This window comes from Mastomys coucha, unplaced genomic scaffold, assembly GCF_008632895.1.
Source record: "Mastomys coucha isolate ucsf_1 unplaced genomic scaffold, UCSF_Mcou_1 pScaffold23, whole genome shotgun sequence".
Taxonomy (NCBI): Eukaryota; Metazoa; Chordata; class Mammalia; order Rodentia; family Muridae; genus Mastomys; species Mastomys coucha.
Window position 1 is genome coordinate 32,913,882 of NW_022196906.1, and position 15,605 is coordinate 32,929,486.

The 15,605-nt window shown below is 34.3% G+C and overlaps 1 pseudogene; it reads right to left on the reverse strand.

Annotated features, from left to right (window-relative positions):
- Positions 1–2,072: 2,072 nt before the first annotated feature.
- LOC116072872 lies at positions 2,073–2,716 on the reverse strand (annotated as a pseudogene).
- Between the last annotated feature and the right edge of the window lie 12,889 nt (positions 2,717–15,605).

Genomic DNA, 15,605 nt, shown 5'->3' on the forward strand with positions numbered 1-15,605 from the left:
ATTCAAAGCATTCAAGATCTTTGATTTGCATTTCCTGAGTCAGTCACTCCTTATACTAAGACAAGGTCAAGGAAATTTGTGCCCAGCCCATCTTGATTTATTATTATTAAGTGTAAATTTTTGCTTAATTAACTATGACATAAGAAATTCTCTAAGGGTATAAGAATGAGAAAAGAAGGGAAATGGTTATTTTTAATTGTAGAAAATATAATAACTTACTACCAAATCCCTGGAGAATCAGTAATAAAACTAACCTGAAACTTCAGTAATGTATTAAGAGATAAATTAACATGCAGAATTCAGTAGTAAATATAACTAGCTACAAGACATAAAGCTCACTGTAAAGCAAAGAGGAGATGATAGAAAATATGTGCATACACTAAACAAAAAGAATAGAGAATTTATCCAAAGGAAATTCTCAAATACTCTCAAGAGATCCTAAACCAGACTTGAATAAGTGAAAACGTAACATGCAAATAAAATGAATCAACATTTAAAGACATTATTTTTCACAGTTTACAAATTGACAAAAAAAACTAACAAAATGCCCATAATAATTTTTATGCTTCTAGATATTCATTTTTTTAATTTAGAAAAACATCATCATAACCAAATTTATCTAAATGAAGGTGAAGTACATGAAACAACACACATTTAAGAGGTACAAACTTTAATTTGACATATTTATTGATTTGGAACTATTGCTACAATCAAAATGACATATATCTAGTTATTTTTACTGAATATTCTTTTGACCACTGCCCATAGATAACTCTTGATTTTCAAATTTTCACAGTGGAGTGGTGATTGGCATTTCTATCACTTCATGTAAAAAGACACGTTATAAATATGTATTTAGCCTCTATACAATGTAATCCTTTAAATATTTAATCTATGAATTTATTTTTATTGTTTAGTATACTGATGTATGGATATATGGAGGTGTATTCACCTACTTATTGATGAACACAGGGTCTTTAAGTCTATTACAAATAAATGTTATCAGTTCCATAATGTTAGTATGCAATATGTGTGTGTGTGTGTAATTTAAACAAATACCTAGTTGAAATACTTGTACATTAAGTTAAGTGAGTACTTAGTTATTCATCAAATTGCCAATCTGGTTCTGAATGAGGTAAATTTTAAACTTTTAACACTTATTGGTAAGAGCTACATTTTGTGTATTTTTTAAAGCCAAAACTTGATTTCATGTTTGTTTTAATTTTACCCATTTTAATGTACACATATTTTGTGTTTTTATTTGCTTCCCTCAGTGATCAAAGATAAAAAAAAGTGATTTCATGTATTTAGTGTTCATATTTCATCTTACTAGTTCTGTTCATATAGATAACACTCACTAATAATGCAAAAAGAGTGGTTCACTCACTGAAACTTACTCATATTGGCTGAAATATTAGTTATTGATATGGTTTGTTTTGATTAAAGTCAATTATGACTTATTCTCCTGAATTTTCAGTAAGTATGCTACAAATAAAAATGATGATTCTTTTATGTTACAAAATATGTGTTATTATTGATGTAAAATTTTTTATAGGCATTCTTACTTTTACAAAAATTTGGTGGAATATAGGTGCTTGAGGAATGCACTAAATAAGGCATCTAGGTTAAATGATTTATGTCACACAGTTTTCATCTAAATTTCAAAAAAATTATCTAGAATTTTAAACATATTTTAAGAGGAATTGCTATTATACCCAATTACTAATGGAAAAATGCTCAGAAAAAGTAAAATGGATCACTTCTTCTATATAATAAATATGCTATGGTTTTGTACATTTTTAGATAGAATCTGCACTTGCTGTAACACTTTTTTTCAGAGAACATTTTACTTCCTTATTTCTCACTCTACAGATCAAAAGATTCAGCATAGGGCAGAACAGATAAATGATGATTGGAAAAGCTCCATTAAGTCAGGGATTGGGGTTGAGCTGGAGGTATATGACAACCACTGGTGTAAAGGAAAGGAGAATGGCAGTTAGGTGGTCACTGTGGGTGGAGGTGGGTTTATGCTGTCCCTCAGCTGAGTAGATCAGCAGAATGAAGCAGAAAATTCAGCTGTAGGAGGTACGGATGAGGAGGGAGCACATGAGCAGCATTATGCCCACACTGATGATCCCCACCATCTCCAGGACTGATAGGTCTGTGCAAGGCATGTTTGGCATCACAGAGATACCACAGAAATCATAGTCTAACTCAATGGGACCAGTAGAGCAACTGTAAGGTGAAATTTGTCAGGCAGATAGGCAGAATATACCTGTAAAATGATGTCTTCAAAGCCAGGACTGCACACAATTTGTGGTTCATGATTACTAAGTATCTTAGATAGTGGCATATGGAAATAAAGCAGTCATAGGCCATCACTATGCACATGAAACATTCAGTACAAACCAGGAAATGGTAGAAGAAGAGCTGGCACACATGGCTGTCTAGGGAATGGCTGTAGTATTTCTTGAGAGGTAGAACAGCATCTTGGACGGGATCACAAAAGTGAAAAATAGGTCACACACTAACAACAGATACAAGAAGAAGTAAATGGATTTGTGAAGTTGAGTGGAGAAGACAATTGCAATGAGTATGATCAGGTTCCCACTATGGGGAAGATGTAGAAACACAAAAACAGAACAACGAGCATTCTCTCCAGACCTTCTGTGTGCAGCATTACCAGCAGGATAAACTGAGTTTCCAAGACATTCATTATAGCTTTGAGAATAGCTAACTTCAAACTAGAACGCAGACCTCTAAGATGCAAGTATTGAAATCAAACCAACAATTTCTCTCATGAGTATGTTGGTTTTATGTTATACCAAATACCTTTATGTTATAGAAGCAGATATATATTGAGAAGAAAAACAAAACCATGAAGGCAATAAAAGTTTATTGGTATAATTGTCTGTTTTTTGTTATTTGTTTGTTTCTTGTTTATTTGTTTTCCTGAGTTGGATCAAACTCTGACCTTAATTTTGATTTATTTACATTGACTTTGATCTCCAAAGATTATAATTAAGATTTTAGATAAAAACAATTCATTTATTAAGGACTTTGCTCAGCAACTGGTAACAGATTAAGAAAAGAAGATAAACTCCTAAAGAAGACCCCATTCATAAGAGAGAGTTTCTATTCTTAGCTCTCTGGTTCAGTGTTGATGGTAAATTAAAGTTATAGTTCTGACACTTTATGGGTAGAGCTCCTGTCATAACTAGGACCTCAGTAGGAGAAACAAGTCTTCCCCAGGGCAGAACACACCAACTGGTTATCAAATACCAAATCTTGAAAAGAAACATAAGTAATATTATATAGACTGAGCAGGTTGTATTTAGGTATATATGTTTGTGTGTGTGTGTGTGTGTGTGTGTGTGTGTGTGTGTGCGCCTATGTATTTAACAACAAATAATGAATTTGAAAAAGAGCAAGGGGAGGATATCTGAAAGACTTGGTCTAATTATATTATAATCTTAAATATAAGAGAAGTAAAATAAATCATTGGGCTGTATAATTATTGTTCAGAATAATCAAACTATAATATATAATTTAACCCATATTTTCACTGGGAAACCAACAGAATAGACCGATATTTATAGAAAATGAATAAAGGTAGCTTTATTCTTCAATCCCCTTTCCAGCAATTCCTCTGTTTTCCCTTCCTTTTTTCTCTCTTTTTGTTTCTTTCCAGGTGTGCACTGAATGAGTATTAAAAGTGTTTGAACAACAAAACGAACAAAACTTATAAAGTTTTTGGGCAGATGATAATAATACAGCTCCCCTTCTCTCGTCGTGTGTTTGTGTATTTTGGTGGAATGTGTGTTTCTTTTTTGTTTGTTTGTTTGTTTTTTGTTGTTTTTTGTTTTTTTCTAGACAGGGTTTCTCTGTGTAGCCCTGGCTGTCCTGGAACTCACTCTGTAGACCAGGCTGGCCTTGAACTCAGAAATCCACCTGCCTCTGCCTCCCAAGTGCTGGGATTAAAGGTGTGCACCACCACCGCCTGGCGGAATGTGTGTTTCTATAGTCAAGGAAAGTATAGAATCAAAGCCAGGCTTACTTTTAGGTATTATGTGTGTAGAATAAAAGTAAAGATCATTATAGAAATATGCAAAATTCAAACCACTTGTCTCATCTTTAGCTTTCCATAGGATTCTTTGAAACAAACTAATATAGTACACTGTAGTGGCTTTACAGAAAGCTCTAGAAGCATTGTCTATGAAAGAAATAGGGAGGAACTGATTAACATAAAAAAGCAAACGTAAGTCAATACTGTCTAGAAATTTTCAACACAATTTATAATCTAAATAACACATGAAGTGTATTGAATACAATATACAAATCAAATTAAAAAATTCAGTCAATTCTCAAATATTAGCTAAGAGATAATGCATATGATAATTCAATATGAAATTGAAAGTATTATCTATCATAGCAAAGGATGTAAACTAAAAGGGAGAGGATATGATGAAGAACAAAGCAATTTTCGTATTTGTAAATAAGTCTCAAAGAACTCTCAGAACATCCTCTAGAAATAAATAGCAAAATTAGAAGAACAGTAATATATGATAATATTAAAACAGCATGGAGAAAATATGCTGCAATTCTTAATATAAACAGATGAAGAAAGGTATTAAAATTAAATAGCTCTAGGTATAACAAAGCAGCATATGCACTTTAAAACAGTATTTCTCAACCCATGGGTCATGACCCCTTTGGTAGTTGTATATCAGATTTTATATATATATATATATATATATATGTATATATATATATATATATAATATACACATAATACCAGCAAATTTACAGTTATCAACATATACAATTTTATATTTTGGGAATTCATAGCATGAGGAAATGTATTAAAAGGTAGCAGTATTAGGAAGATGAGAACCACTGCTTTAAGATATAGAGATGGTCTGTCAGGTGGTTTATGGGGTAAAGAAAGATACTTGCTCTTTAGACTTACATCATGGATTCAATCCACAGAACTCACATACTAGACAGAGAAAATTCCCTCTTTCAAGTTGTCCTCCAAAGTCCACCTGTATACATAACATGCATGTTACTACACACATATCACATACATATATACACACACCACAAATGCAGACACAAAAATAGATGAATAGATATATTATTCCTTCATTTTAATTGCTTTTAAAAGAAATTCTGCATTCTCAGTCCCATATTCAGAAACCAAAAGTGTACATTTTTGGCACATTTTAAACTAATTCTTATAGGAAAATTTCACAAAAGATATAGTACTTTCATAGATTGGAAAATATAATTTGCTAAGAAATTTCCTTTTCCAACTAAACTATGTAATCAATACAATGTCAATATGAACATATTAGGATATTTAATGAGAATAAACAGTTAATTCTATTGCTTATACCAAAACAAAAGTGCTGGTGACTAGCCTGGCATCCAGGTAGACTGAAGTAGGAAGTAAGGGATTGTATTGGTGGTAGTGGAGGCAAAAGTTGCAGTTGAAGGGGTAAAAGTAGCTTACTTCTAGTAAATTGTCTCTTTCTTTAACTCTTTGCTATTCCATGGCCCAAACCACTGACTTCTGGTAATTTGACTCTGGCTGTTAGCAGCAAAGGGTTAAGAAAATAAGGTAGAACAATCAGTCTATAGTAGAGGATTGCAAATTCAATCATCAATAGGAGAAGAGGACCTCAGACCTGTGAAGGTTCTGTGCCCCAGTGTAGGAAAATGCCAGGGCCAATAAGTGGGAGAGGGTGGGGTGGCAGGCATGGGGAGGAGGGAGGCAACAGGGGTTTGTTCTTGTTGTTTTTGTTTCTTTGTTTGTTTTTGGAGGGGAAACTGGAAAAGGGGAAATTTACATGTAAATAAAGAAAATATCTAATTAAAAAAAAGAAAAAGGAAAAAAAAAAGAAAATAAGGAAACTACATAGGCACTTTGTTCTTAGACTCTCACACCTCTTCCTGATTAGGCAAGAGGTCCAGAGGTCTGTATATCTATGATCCAGAAAGAAAAGAAAAGGAAGAAAGGGAGAATTCAAAAACACACCTAGACATGCATGAACATAAACACTTTGGCTAGGCCCAACTGCCAGTCTCTACAATTCCGTAAGAGTTTATGCCTACTTACATATTATACAAATACCTACAGACAGACATATTCATTTGGTGCATAAGGTTGAGCTCCAAATGCTATACTTTTTCTTCTCTTATTTCTGGCCTTGTTATACCTTCTTAGACAAAAGTTCTTTATAAAATTACCTCATAAATGAAATGTTACATGAAAGGGAGTGTCATACGCCTTTCCAGTCCAGCTGGACATAAGGAAGCAAGCACCAAGCCCTTCTCCATGCAGTTTAATCAGAAACCTTCATATTTACTTCTCCTTACTAGCTAGCTTCTTTTATATTCTTCTATATCTTCTTCTTACATCTTACTTATTACTACTTACATCTTATTAGTTACATCTTATTAGTTACATACTTATTCCTAATCCTACCTATATCTTACATCTATCCTTACATCTTACTTCTATATCTACATCTTCTCTCCTATCCCATTACCAGCCCTAATTCTAAATACTTACTTCTAAATCTTACATAACCTATCACCAGCCCTAATTCTACATACTTACTCACTACTTCTTATATTCTCTTACATCTTACTTACTATTCCCCCAGCCCCCAGCCCCTGTGGGTTAAATACTTTCCCTGGTCCCAATCAGCATCAGCTACGTGGCCAAGCATACTAGGCTACAAGAAATCATGCCAGCTTGCATCATAAACTAGAGGCACACAGCTTTTCCAACTAAGGCTTGCTTATCTCAATGCTCTCTGCTCTGGCCGGAGACTAGGTGTTCAATATATATGTATAGGGTGGCAGCTGCGGCTCCCCACAGGGAGTTACTGAATTATGTTGAAAGTTCACAGCCTTGTTTCATTCTATAAGCTCGTTATAAGTTAAAAGCAACAATTTCACAAGGCCTTGTTTTATCATAGTGGACACCTGTGGCATTAACCTTGGACCTGACTTAAAATGAATGTTTTTCCTTGATCATAAATTTGTTTCAAGACTACTTTGCTATCCTAGTGCAATTAGCCTGTAATATATGGAGGTTTACAGAGCTCTCTTTGCAGCTTTGTTATGTATGGGGCTTATGATTACTTATATTAATTTAAGAGTGCTCTAAAATTATAAAATCATCATTTCATCTATATAGCATTACAATGTAAGATTACATCTTCATGTTGATCTGCAGGAAATTTGCCCAATAGGATGGGCTCAGGAATCATTAGACTATGTATTAGTGACAGGAAAAGGCATATCAGCAACAAAAAGCAATCCTAGGATGAAGTCTCTAGGAACCCTGAATCTCAGAGCTCACCCATTGCAAGCCATGCAAAACGGCGGGTCATCTCCAGAAATCTCAAATTAAATCATACTGATACACTATTGTGTACTTACAACTTTTAGTTTAAAGTACAAAATAAGAAGAGCAAATGTCACTAAATATAGATTAACACGTTTACTTGCTTTTGAGAAAGGAGGGATAATTTATTCTCATGTAAAACATGTTCCTAAGAAAATATGTCTGTGTTACTCTTTCCTGGAAAGCCAACCTTAGAATAACCACCTCCAACTCGAAAGCCCAGTGAACTGAGGCAATGACTCTTCATAATTTCTACAAGCTGAATATGGATGTTGAGATATTTTTGAAGCGGGGAAGGGTAGGGAAAATAGGAGAGTTGGCCAACCTTAAGAAGGCCACACCAATGATTGTTTAGTCCCTGATGTCTGTGTCCTGACTGGATACAGCTGAAAGTTCAAGACATCAGGAGTTCACGTAGGTCTGTTCAGCTTGTTTGAAGATGAGAATCATCAAGGCTGTATATTCTGTAATATACAAATCTCAAATAAATTTTAGCATTATCAAGATAATATTTTTGTTTGATTCTCTGGAATCTAGTTCTCTAGGGGTCTTCCTCTATCAAAATCTGTTCCATATTACTCTGGAAGGTGTATAGACACTAATCACCTTCTTTAAAAACACAAAGACAAAACCTTTCTCCCAAATCAGTATATCCTTGAGCCAGTAACCAGGAAAACCTTTATATTGACCCAGAAGAATAATAAAACCACAAAACTCAAAACCACACCCATTTTGAAATCTAAAACAATCCAAAACAAATGAAGTAAACTGAAATACTATATGTATCTATTCTTAGGCCTTTCCTATTTGCCAAGCAAGATAAAAACCCAAGATGTTGGTTCGACACCTGTTGTGGGAAATATTAAAATGAACAGCAAGTTTCCAGGCTAAGGCCCTGGGGTTCCAAGCCATTCTAATATCTAATAAAATACGTTTTCAACTGAAATTAATCAAAAGACATACAGATGGATACATTACACTCATCAAAGGAAAAGTCTACTACCAGTGAATTACTACAGCTAGTAAACACCTTCAGCCAAGTGGCTGAATAAAAAATGAACTGAAAGAAGTCAGTAGCCTTCCTTTATACAAGGGATAGATAGGCTGACAAAGGAATTAGGTAAACAACACCCTTTTCAAATAGCCACAAATAATATAAAATTTATTTCTGTAACTCTAACTAAGCAAGTGAAAGACCTATGTGATAAGAACTTCAAGTCTCTGAAGAAATTGAAGATATCAGAAGATGGAAAGATCTCTTATGCTTATTGATCAGTAGCATTAACATAGTGTAAATGGCCATTTTACCAAAGGTGATCTACATATTCCATACAATTCCCATCAAATTTCCAACACATTTTTTTTTTTACAGATCTTGAAAGAAAAATTCTCAACTTCATATGGAAAAACAAACAAACAAACAAACAAAGGATAGCAAAACCAATCCTATAAAATAAAAGTAAACTTCAATATATGACCACATCTGGCTTCAAGCTATATTACAGAATAAAAGTAATAAAAACTACATAGTATTGGTATAGAAACAGAGAGGTTGATGAATGGAATTGAATCAAAGACCTAGAAATAAATCCACACAACTATGACCACTTGATTTTTGACAAAGATACCAATACCATATAATAGAAATGGGAGTGCATCTCCAACAAATGGTACTTGTCTAACTGGATGTTTGCATATAGAAGAATGCAAATAGATCTATATTTATCACCCTGCCTAAAACTCAAGTTCAAGTGAAACAAAGACCTCCCCATAAAATCAGGTCTAGATACACTAAATCTAAACAGTGTATCTAAACAGATTTAGATACACTAAATCTAATGTAACAAAAGTTGGGGAATAGCCTTGAATTCATTAGTACAAGAAACTTCCTGAACAAAACACCATTGGCTCAGGCACTAAGATCAACAATAAGTGGGACCTCATGACAATGAAAAGTTTCTGCAAGTTAAAGAACACTTTCAATAGGACAAAATGATAGCCTTGGGATTAGGAAAAGATCTTCACCAACCCTACATCTGACAGAGGCCTAATATCTAAAAAATATAAAGAACTCAAGATGTTAATCTAGAACAACCCAACTAAAACATGGTCTTCAGAACTAAGCTGAAAATTCTCAATGGAGGACTCTTTAATAGACAAAAAGACACATAAAGGAATGTTCAATGTCCTTAGTAATAAGGGAAATAAAAATCAAAGCAACTATAAGGTTCTACCTCATACCCTTCAAAATGGCTAAAATCAAAAACTCAAGAGACAATATATATTGGTGAGGATGTTTAGCATGGGGAACACTCTTAAATTGCTGGTAGGAGTGTAAACTTGTATAACAAATCTGAAAATCAGTTGACAGTTTCTAAGAAAATTGGGAATATTTCTATCTCAAAATTTAGACATTCAACTCCTGGGCATATACCCAAAAGATGTTCCACCATCCCAGAAAGACACTTATACAACTATGTTGTACAAATATAGCAGCTATATTTGTAGTAGCCAGAAACTGGAAACAACCTAGATGTCCCTCAACTGAAAAATGGATAATGACAAGGCAGTTTATTTACACAGTGGAGTACTACTCAGCTATTAAAAAGAAGGACTTTATGAATACTACAGACAAATGGATGGAAATAGAAAATATCATCCTGAGTAAGGTAACCCAGACCCAAATGGACATGTATGGTATGTACTTACTTATAAATGGATATTAACCATAGAGTACAAGATAATCACACTACAATCACAGACCCAAAGAACCCAAACAATAAGCAGGTCCCAAGGGGAGCTTGTTGAATATTTCTCAGAAGGGGAATTAAAATATAAATTGGTGGTGGTTGGAGGGAGCAAACTGGTTGGGAGTGGGGATGGGCAGGGGATCAGATCTGGTATCCTTTATAGAGATATCATGGGAAAAAGAACAGAACAGAAATCAGTAGTGGTGGTGGAGCTGCATCTTGAAGAAGGGCCAAAGATCTGGGACAGGGGCAGAGAGGCCTCAGCATATCAATGGGAGTGACTCTTATCTGTTTGGTGGGGAACAAGGATCCTGAATTGGCCACTTCCTGTAGTCAGAAAGTACTGCCAGTGTAGAGATAATGACAGCAACCCACCCACCAAACCTTCAATGAAAAAGGTCTCCAGTCCAAGAGATGTTCCAGGACTAAGATAAACCAGAGAGGGAAGGAATGGCCAACCAATGACTGGACCAAATTGAGACCCATTCAATGGGCAAGAACCATTTACTCTGTATTATACTTGCAGACAGGAGCCTAGCATAAATGTCCTGTGAAAAGCCACACTCAAAAGCTGACTGAAGCAGATGTAGTGACCCACAGCCAAACATCAGATTGAGATAAGTGAGTTTTGTGGAAAAGTTAGGGGAAAGATTGAGGGTCTTCAAGGGAATAGGGACGCCACAGGAAGAACAAGAGTGTCAACTAACCTGGACCCTTAGTGGCTCCCAGAGACCTAACTACCAACCAAATAACAAGCCTGGACTGGACCTTGCCATCCTCCTTCCCTCCACATATATAGCAGATATGCAGCTTGTCCTCCATGTTGGTCAGCCAACAACTTGAGCTGTATGTAGGACTGCCCCTGAATTTGTTGCCTGAATGTATGAAACTGTTTGAATTTCGTTTACTTCACATTATGGCTCAAAAATTATGTCAACTGACCATGATTGTACATTTTTTAGTGGCTATGTTGGACTCTATCATTAGATAATAAAGACAGATTTCTGAGTACTTATACTTTTTGATTTCCTAATATTTGAAATGACAATAATGCAAATATTGGCAATATCATGTGTCTAGTTTTTAAAGCAATTTATAAACAAGATAATTAACATTAACAAAATCCCACAGCAGTTCTGGCAATGAACTACATTTAGTAGACAAAGTCTTTGAGACTGAACCTTATTAATACTGAAACCTAAGAAGAAAGCATCCTAAAGATCTTCTGACTCCATGTTAAATGTTATTTCCATTAGACACAGTTGCTGCCTCTATAAATAACAAAAGATGATCTCTTTAGCACAGTGAAACACACTCAAAATCTGTTCACCACTTTCTGGCACTCTTTTTACCATTGTCCGATCTACTTTTTTTTTTTTTTTTTTTTTTTTGGCAGTTTGAGGCTCCAGGACAGGAGAGGGGTGTAAGTCTCTCAACATAACTGAGATAGTCTACACACTGAAGATGACTTCTCATGTGTGCAACTTGGGTGGAATGTAAATAAATTTTATAATGTATTTTGTGTCACTGAGAAATGATAACTGTACCTGTAACTATAGATTTCTAATGAGGAGTAATCACTCAAACATTCTTGCCTGATATGAGTTTAACAAAGGAGGTAGTCACACCTGTGTAAAAGAGAAATGGAATCCTCTTCTTTTGGGTTTGTGAATTTATAGTAAATTGAATGCATTCCCAGAAAACTACATACTTGCTATATTTTTATGTATAAGAGAAAGTAGGTAAGTGGTTTTGTTCTTGAAAGAAAACATAGTGCTAATTGTCAGGCCTGGATGTATACTTGAATCCCATTTAAAGTTCTGATTATTGATAGAATGAGGCAATCTTAATATCTGTATTCTATGTCTCACAAGATGAAATAACCTCTGTAGGAATTATAATATTTAAATATGAATTTTTGAAACTTTAGTGTTTTCAAATAAGAATGACACTGTACATAGGACTTTCTACAGAGAAATTCTTCCTTATTCCTTAAGCTATAGATCAAAGGTTTCATCATGAGCATAACCAAGTTATTAAAGACTCAGATGGCTGCATATAAACCAGGGCTTGATATTGGTGTTAGGTATGTGAGGACCACTGGCTTAAAGTAAATCAGGATGATGGTGAGGTAGGCATTGCAGGTAGAGAAGGTTTTGTGTCTACTATTAGCAGAGCTGTTCTTCAGGACCATATACACTGTACAGGAGGTGAGGGTAGTTAAGAAGCAGCTTATAGGCTTGAGGTTCACATTAATGAATCCCATCTTTCCTGAGCTGATGTATCCCCACACACCATCTTGAATAACACTAGCTTATCTCAGAAAGAATAGGCCACCTCATTGAGGCTCAGTGGTGAAACTGAAAGATGGGAGTGTTTCTTGCTTGAATACATGCAAAAAAATTACACACACATAACCAGTATGGCATACACTCTATGGTTCATGATTATTGTGTAACTTACTATTGGGTGATAAAAGGTTCCAAAGTAGTCCTAGGTCAGTGTGTCTGAAACACTCAATGCAACACAGAAAATTCTAGAAGAAGAGCTGGCATACACAGTGTGAATAGCAGATGACTTGGAGGTTTCCTGAGAGGTAGAAGAGCATCGTGGGAGTGCTCTCACCAAAGGGAAAAATATGTCACATAGTCACAACTGACATAGGAAGAATAAAGTACATAGGAATTTGAAGCTGAGTAGAGAAAACTATTGCAAGGAGTATGAAAAAGATCCCCACTAGAGCAAAGATGTAGAAGGAAAAAACTGAACAAAGAAAATTGTCCCTAGAGTGCTCTGTATGTGGGTTCCTTATCAAAATAAACTGAGTCACAACTGATAGAGTACTCATAGTTTTGAGAATATTTTACTTCAAATAAGATCACAAACCTTTAAGTCAAACTCAGTTGTTTTCTGGTGGAAGTGTGTATGAGATTTTTCTAAAATTAATCTTCTTATATGGAGCCATTGTATATAAAACATAAAGACAATAAAGTTTTAGATTATAATTTGGAATTTGGTATTATTAGAAAGTTAGATCAAGGTCAGTACATTTGTATTTTAGAGAGTTTACAGTAAAAATTTTAGATAGGTGACAAAATAATGTTTCTAAAAACTATGAAGAAAACAGACAATAAAATCTGGAAATAACTCTTACAGAAGTATCTTCTGCTATTCACTATTCTCTTGTTTGTTTGTTTTGTTTTGAGATGAAGACATTCAAATAAACTATGTCATGGCTTCTCAGGATAGTGGCATCCGTAATACATAAAAAACCTTTTGATAGTATAGGCCTCAATTTCCTAAGGAGTAAAGGAATCCAGTTGTTTTCTTTCACTCTATTTCCTTCGGGAAACTATCTTTTCTTCTTTCCCTTCTCTCCCTCCTCTTTCTCACAGCTGTGCTCTAGAAATAGAAATAGAAACAGATTTGGAAAAAATGTGAAAGCAACAAAACAAAAAAATTGTAAATAATCTTTTTGTACAAATAGTTCATGCATTGATATATATGTCCTCCTGTGTATGTATGCCCTTGTGTATAGGTATATATGTACATATGTATATAGACAAGGAATCATAGGCATAAACAATGCTGGCTCACTCTAAGCATAATCATTCCTGTGTAATGGGCACAAAAGGTCTGTTAGAGAGAATTGAAGAATGATAATATTAATTAAGTCTCTTGTTAGCCTCTCTTGGAACATTCGAAGAAAAATCAGAAAACAGCATATTGAAATATTTGAAACTGATCTAGAATCATTGTCTATAGAGGTCAGAAGAGAAACTGTTTCTTTGATTATAATTGGATTGCTTAATATAGAAGAGCAAATATAAGTCATTTTATTCAACAAAATTGTTACATAGTTCAAAGTCTATGTAATGAGATCTGAAGTATAGTAAGTGTACAGAAATTATTAAGTGTAACAAACAAACAAAATATATATATCATCCACTCTAGTACAAAGAGTATGTATCAACTTTGAGATTATCTAGAAAGACAGTCATCCTAACAAATTGAGAGAAAGAGAAAAATAAAACATGAGACATTCACATAGATTCTTTGCATGCTTAAGTTTCTCCAGAGAAAATAGTCATTGCTTCTTGAGAAAAAATTATTTTGTGTCATTGGATTACACAACAAGATTGTACCTCAAAAACAAAACAAAACAAAACAATAACGTCAACAAAACAAGAGAGAAGGCAGTAATGAAAGGAATTCTGACCTTAATGAATCTAATGATGGGGTGGTAGGTTTTTTAATATATTGGTGAAGGAACATCTTTAAAAGCAGAGTGTATGGGTTTGAGACTGAGGAAAGAAGGCATGTGTCTGACTCAACCATGTGACATTGATACCTTGAGTGCCTGAGAACTTGCTTAGTTCCTCCTCATAAATGCAGCAGCAGCAATCTCAAGGTCCACAAATAAAGAGCAAAAAGGTTGTTTCTTTTTTTTTTCCTGTTTTAAGTTAATCAAAAACAACCACAGTCCATTATTTCCTTTATAAAAGTAACCAATAAAATTTTAAGCAAACTTGGCAATGTTTTATCTAACTTAATGTTTTATTTTCATAGATGACTTATGAATACATAATAAAGACTTTCTTTCCACCCAATATCTTACTCTTGGGACAGATGTTAACATAGGCCCAGAAGTCACTCTTGGAGTCTGTTTTGAACTCCTGCAGACTATAGGGGATTGGTGAATTTATGAGTGTTTGGTATTTTTAATGAATCCCATTTCTCAGCACACTCATAATTATAGCTCTTGGGAGGCTAGAAGTTATCTGCCTTAGGACACTAATAGTTTATTCTGTTAGATAAATATTTGTAATTTACTTGAGCCAAAAAATGATAAATTATCTCTTGGCACAACATATGTAGAAAGCAAGAGACATTTCTTTGAACTTCATAATAATTATCTGTTACATGAAAAAGAAACCAGTCAATTTATAAAAACTTTGATTTATGTGAAGGACTTAGGTAAGTGCCAGTGTCATTTATGACAACAATATGACATTTTATAGAGGAAAGTTTGCATAGAAATCATGTTTACTCATTTGCAACATCGTAGCTGGGAGTATTTGTTTCACTATTTTATCCAGAAGCTAATATTTTCCTGTCAATTTTTGTGGTTATATTTTTTATGACTTTATCACAAACCAGGAAAGAATGATTTCCAGACCAAATTTAACCAGGTACAAAGAACCTCACTAGGAATCCAGAAGTCTAAGCATTTGATTACCTAAAACATTTCTACAGCATGTATTTACAAGGATACTATATCTTACACATTAACCTACACACATCTCCGAAAGAAAGATCAAGTGACAGAGCAACCTTAAATATATCCCTTGGTAAACAGGAATTCCTGTTTTCTTGTTTATCTTGAAGGAATCACTTCAGATTATGTAGACATATAGCATTAATCTATTTACATA